Here is a 6,312-nt window from a genome sequence, read left to right as displayed (position 1 = left end):
TGGATTTGAGGACACTTAAATTCTACAGAGGTCTTCCATTTTCAGTCAAGATGGGATGATTGAAACCAGATTTATCCTATGACCTAAATTTTTAAAAAACTGGACAGAATATATGAAATGACAGTTTTCAGATGTTAGACAGTAGAGAGTGCCAAACAACAATTTCTAAGAGAAAGAACAACATTGAGAAGAGCTCTGTGATTGTCATTAGAAAGAGCATCTAGGTTGCAGCAAAGAGATGAAGAACCAAGGTGTAGTTGGCCATCATCCTGCACTGAGGAGACAGAACAAAGAGGCTGAGAGTCCAAAGTAGCTAGAGTTGTGAAGCAGTTTACCACAGAGGAGGTTACTGAATACACAGAGAGAAAAACTCTAGCAATCTGCAGGTGCTCCAACTCGAGTCTTCAGTTGACTCAATACATGTATATGAGGACAGCACCTATGCTCAGGAGAACTACCCCAAAAGAAGAGAGGAAAAAATGTATAGATTCACAGGGATGTGAACAGTCTGTGTTCTCACTAATCACAGTGGGAAACATCCTAATTCACAGGGTATAGGGTGGCATAGTCAGGAGATTCCCTCAGAAATCTGCCAAAAAACAGCTGTACATTAAAGTTTACTGTGTTCTAACCATTTTAAACTAAAAAAAAAAAAAAAAAAGCCTCAAAAGGATCAGTTTCCAAAGTTGGAGGACAGGCAATATCTAATTTTGATTTTGAGATCTTTTAAAACTCTACACTAATCAAGACAGTGTAGTACTGGCATAAAACTAGATAAATAAGTCAATACAACAGAATAGACAGTCCAGAAATAGACTCACACATATATATATGCAATTGATTTTTGACAAAAATGCCAACGCAGTTCAATGGAAAAAGATCATCTTTTCAAGAAATGATGTGGGAACAATTGAAGAGTTACAAAAAACAAAAGCATTGACCCTGGCCTTCTACCATATACAAAATATTAACTTGGAATGGTCATAGACAGGATGTAAGAGCTGAAACTATAAAACTTCTAGAAGGAAACTTAGGAGCAAATCTTATTGACCTTAGATTTGACAAAGATTTCCTAAATACACCAAAATATTTACTATAAAAGAAAAAAATTGATAAATAGGACTTCATCAAATTGAAACACTTTTGCCACTCGAAAGACAATGTTAAGATATTGCTATGAAAAAGAATAAACAAGCCAAAGATAAAAATATTTGTAAAACATCACATATATCCAACATAAGCTATGCAGCTAGAATATTAAAGAACACATATTTCAGTTAAAAGACAATACAATGAAAAAATGAGTAAAATTACTGAGCAGTAACTTCACCAAAAAAACTGTGTAAATGTTAGTGAGCACATGAAAATATGTTCAATACTATTGTCATCAGGGAAGTATAAATTTAAACCACTATTGGATGTCACTATGCATACACCAACATAGCTGAAGTTAAATGTATGAACATACAAAGTGTTGCAACTGGAACTCTCATGAACGGCTGGTAGAACTGTAAAATGCCACAAACATTTTGAAAACAGCTAAGCAATTTCTTAAAATATTAAACATACCCAATCCTATAACCCAGGCTATGTATTTACCCCAAAAAATGAAAGCATATATCTATACAAACAATTATATGTGAATGTTCATAGTAGTTTCATTCGTAGTGAACAAAAATTAGAAACAACCAAACGTCCATCAGCAGATAAATGGAAAAAAAATTGTCACCTATCCATACAATGAAATAATACTAAGCAATAGAATGAAGTAAACTATTGTTACTTACCATAATATAGATAAATCTCAAAGTTATTATGTTGAGTGAAAAGAAGCAGGCCAAAAAAGGAGAGAGAAAAAGAGAATGCATACTGCCTGATTTAATTTTGTAAGATTCTAGAAAATGCAAATTGATCTATAGTTACAGATTGGTGGTTGTCTTGAGTGATGGGAGCAAGGAAGGGAAGAATAGTATTCCAAAGAGACACAAGGAGACTTTTGGGCTTGATGAATGCAATATATTCATTATCGTGATTGTGACAGTTTCACAAATATATACATGTCAACATTCATCAAATAATACACTTTATATAGGTGCATTTTAATGTGCATCAATTGTACTTCAATAAAGCTATAATAAAAAACAAACTGTATTTTGATGACAATCACTAATTTAAATGCTATAGTTGTACAGAGTATGACAAGAACTGGACTGGGGAAGAAAAATATACGTTTGTGTCCTATGAAGGCTAAAGTCATCCAGTAAAGTGGGATTACATCTGGGAGATTATTAGAAAACATAGAAAATAAAAATAAAAGGCCAGGTGTGGTGGCTCAAGCCTGTAATCCCAACACTTTGGGAGGCCAAGGCGGGCGGATCACAAGATCAGGAAATCAAAGCCACCCTGGCTAACACGGTGAAATCCCATCTCTACTAAAAATACAAAACAAAAATTGGCTGGGCATGGTGGTGGGTACCTGTAGTCCCAGTTACTCGGGAGGCTGAGGCAGGAGAATGGCATGAACCTGGAAGGCAGAGCTTGCAGTGAGCCGAGACTGCGCCACTGCACTCCAGCCTGGGTGACAGAGCGAGACTCCGTCTCAAAAAAATAAAAAATGAAAGAAAAAGAAACAAAGAAAGAAAAAGAAACAAAGAAAGAAAGACAGAGAAAGGGAAGGAGGGAGGGAGGGAAGGGAAGGGAGGAAGGAAGGAAGGAAGGAAGGAAGGAAGGAAGGAAGGAAGGAAGGAAGGAAGGAAGGAAGGAAGGAAGGAAGGAAGGGGATTATTTCATCAAAGGAACGTATGGAAGAGAGTTTTTGAAATATATTGGCAAATTTGAAAGAAAGAAGGGGCAATAAAAGGCATACAGATTTCACTAGTTCATTACTTAGGAAATGGACAGAAATCTTTCATTTTCTTACCTGAAAATGGATTAATAGCTACACTATACCTTTTGTTAAAATTAATTAACATGAATATTTAACAGCTCATTACATTATAATCATGAAAGGTAAATGTTGTCACCATCTAACATGAGTGCATCCTTTATATAAAAATATTTGCTATATTTGTTATTTTATACATTTATTCAGTTGTTTATACAGGTTAACTGTTATAAATACTTACTTTGTTTAGTGTCAGATTTACCAACCAAAATAATCTTAGTAGTAAACAATTTATTTTTGTAATCAACTATATTTTTGAAGAGTTCTTATCATTCAAAAAAAGTGAATTTAAAACAATGTCAGTAATTCCTGCCTGATTACTTAACCTTAACAGCAGATCCTTTCAATGAAGTGCTAAGAAACTAGTATCTCATTTTATCAGTTAGATAGTCATATCAAGAAACACATTGCTGTCAAAGCTATTTTTGGAGCATATTCAAAGATTATCTTTGTTTCAACAATGGTGTCCCTCTGACTCCCCTAACATGTATATTCTTTATTATGAAGCAAAGATATAGTTTGTGTGGTTGCATAAATACTCAAGTCCCATAAGACAGCTTGCATTAAAATAAAACACAGCTACAAATAAGGTAGGAATTACACCTTAATAAAATAAAATAAAACCAAATACAAGCATATACAAAATAAGGCAGGAATTACACCTTAATAAAAAACATACTCAAACTACGAATAATAGAGAAAAGAGCAATTTTAAGACAATGAAGAGAATATAATTATATTCTCTTCAATGAAGAGAATATAATTAATGAATCATTTAGCAAACATGTTTTAGGCACTTTATTTGACAATTGGGATAAATCAGCAGGAAAGAAAAGGGGCAGATTCCTACTTTGAGGGAGTTATATTTTAACAGGCTGTGCAGCCTGTTAAAACAATAACTATATTATCAAAAAACATATTTATCTATATTATCAAAAAACTATATTATCAAAAAACTATATTATCCAAAAAACAATAACTATATTAATAAGCAAAGTATAAAATACGCTAGAAGTTTATAAGTTCTGTAGAAAAAAAATGGAGCAGGAAAAGGGGAATCACGAGGACAAGGAAGGATATGGAGACTGACATTTTGAATAGGATGGGTAAGGTAAGCACTTTGAGAAAGTGACATTTGAGTAAAATCTTGAATGGAGTGAGGGATTTAGCCATACAGATCTTCAGACAGAGTGCAAAGACTCTAAAGCACCTGCAGTATTCACTCAGAGAATGGAGGCAGGATGGCTGAAGAAGAGAGAGCCATGAAGAGAATAGTATGTGGAAAGGTCAGAGAGGTTATGGGCAAGATAAGGTAGACTTTTGTGTGCCATTGACTTTTTACACTGAGTGAAATAGAAGCTGTTGATGGTTTTGAAAAAGGCACAATGTGATCTAATTTCCATTTCAAGAGAATAATTCTGGCTGCACTATTGAGAATAGAGTGTAGAGGGACAGAGATAGAAGTAACAAGACAGGGGACCATTGTATAATCATAATACAAGTGAGATTTTATGAGGTTGAGACTTCAGTGAATGTCATGAGGAGTTGGATTCTGAATGTAATGAGGAGGGTTGTATGGGAGTTGCGTGTAGAGTTGAGTATTTTATAATAGAGAGGTTGTGGGGTGTGAGGGAAAGATGGTAGTTAAGGATAAAGCCACAGGTTTTTGCCGAAGTGTCTGTAGAAGGATGGAGTTGCTATTAATTGAGATATGGGAGACTGGATGGAGCAGGTTTTGGCAGACATACATTAGGAAGTCCAGCACGTGAAAATTTCCACTCTATAAAGTGGGTACTATATGGCTTGCACAGTTCCAATTGATAGGTGCATGAGCATGAACAAAGAAAGCGTAGTTCCAGTCCCCCAGGGAATTAACATTTAGGTGGGCCAATTAATAAACCAGACTGGGGAAGCTCCAGCCCTAAAGGAATTGTCTAGGAAAGGTTTATGCCTAACATCTAGAACATCATCAAATCTTGGAATACTAAAATGTAGAGAGTAAACTATAGAGTTAAATCTCAAACTAACTAGACCTCTTGACCCAATCAGTAGCATACTGATGAAGCTAATGCAATCATTGCTAATATTAAATAACAAGATAGTATAATATGAAACTATGTACTAAATATTCCCAAGGGTTTTATATCTTTATTTTATCTATTTAAGTATTAGTTCAAGCTAAAACAATCATTTCCCAAAATGTTTAAATAAATGCACCATGCAAAAGAAACATAATAATAAGTGAAATTAATACTTTGAGAAAATATTATATTATTTTGATGTTGATTAAGCTCAGCAACCACGTCCATATTTTCTGAGGATGTTAGATTGAATGAAATGTTGGTTTGACAACAATTACTGTCTTCTAAAACAAAATATTTTCTTTTGATTATGGAAGAAATTGAATGTTATAATAAACATTTCAGAATATAAAGAAAAACACAAAGAATAGCAAAATAGTGAAAAAAAATTAATCCCCTTTTTCAGGGTTAAACACTGTTAACTGCTAACATTTTGGTATTCACCCTAAGACAACATTTAGAAAAATGCATATTTTAAAATAAATGTAAACATACACATTTACATTAACATTTACCAATTTCCCTCAGAAAGGATTTGGGAGAAAAGAAAGATTTATCTGTTTACAAGTTATAATAACAAGTGTTAGTTAAGGCAAAAATAAACATTCTAAAATAAAAGAATGCTATGGTCAAAAACACATTTTAGGGGAAAGCATATCTTCAAAATCAAAAGTTGATAATTCAGTGAAAATAAGATTCACTATAGTAATATTTCTTTCTACAAACTTTTGCGCATGCCTACATCAAGTGAAATTAAATTCAGTGTTTTATATAGGTCTTATCAGCATTGACTTTTTACATTGCAAGATCTTAAGATGTATGCTTTGCATTGATAACAGCCATTTTCATCTAATTAAATTGTCATGATTTTATATGTGTATATATGCATGTGTGTGTTTATATACTATGTATATATTCACATATTCACATGTTGACTACTTTATTCAGTCACTGGTTAATAGTAAGCAAAAGGTGACATAAGAAAATGCTTATTACAGTGAACGTTATATAAAGCTTAACATGAGCTAGCACTACTCTAAGTGCTTCCTTACTTATCAACTAGCATCAACCTCACAACACCTCATTGAGCTAAGTACTATTAAGGTCTGAGCTAAGTAAAAAAGTACTAAGTATTATTGTTCCACCACTTTACTGATGAGAAGAAACAAGTAACAGAGAGGTAGAATACCCTATTTTTGCTTACTCTAGGTAACGCTGATGTGAAGTGGCACTGGGTTACAAACCCTGGCTATTGGGCTCAAAATTTATGCCCTTAACAGCTGTACT

The sequence above is a fragment of the Piliocolobus tephrosceles genome, chromosome 1 (genome assembly GCF_002776525.5).
Source record: "Piliocolobus tephrosceles isolate RC106 chromosome 1, ASM277652v3, whole genome shotgun sequence".
Classification (NCBI taxonomy): Eukaryota; Metazoa; Chordata; class Mammalia; order Primates; family Cercopithecidae; genus Piliocolobus; species Piliocolobus tephrosceles.
Note: the sequence above shows the minus strand (reverse complement) of the source record.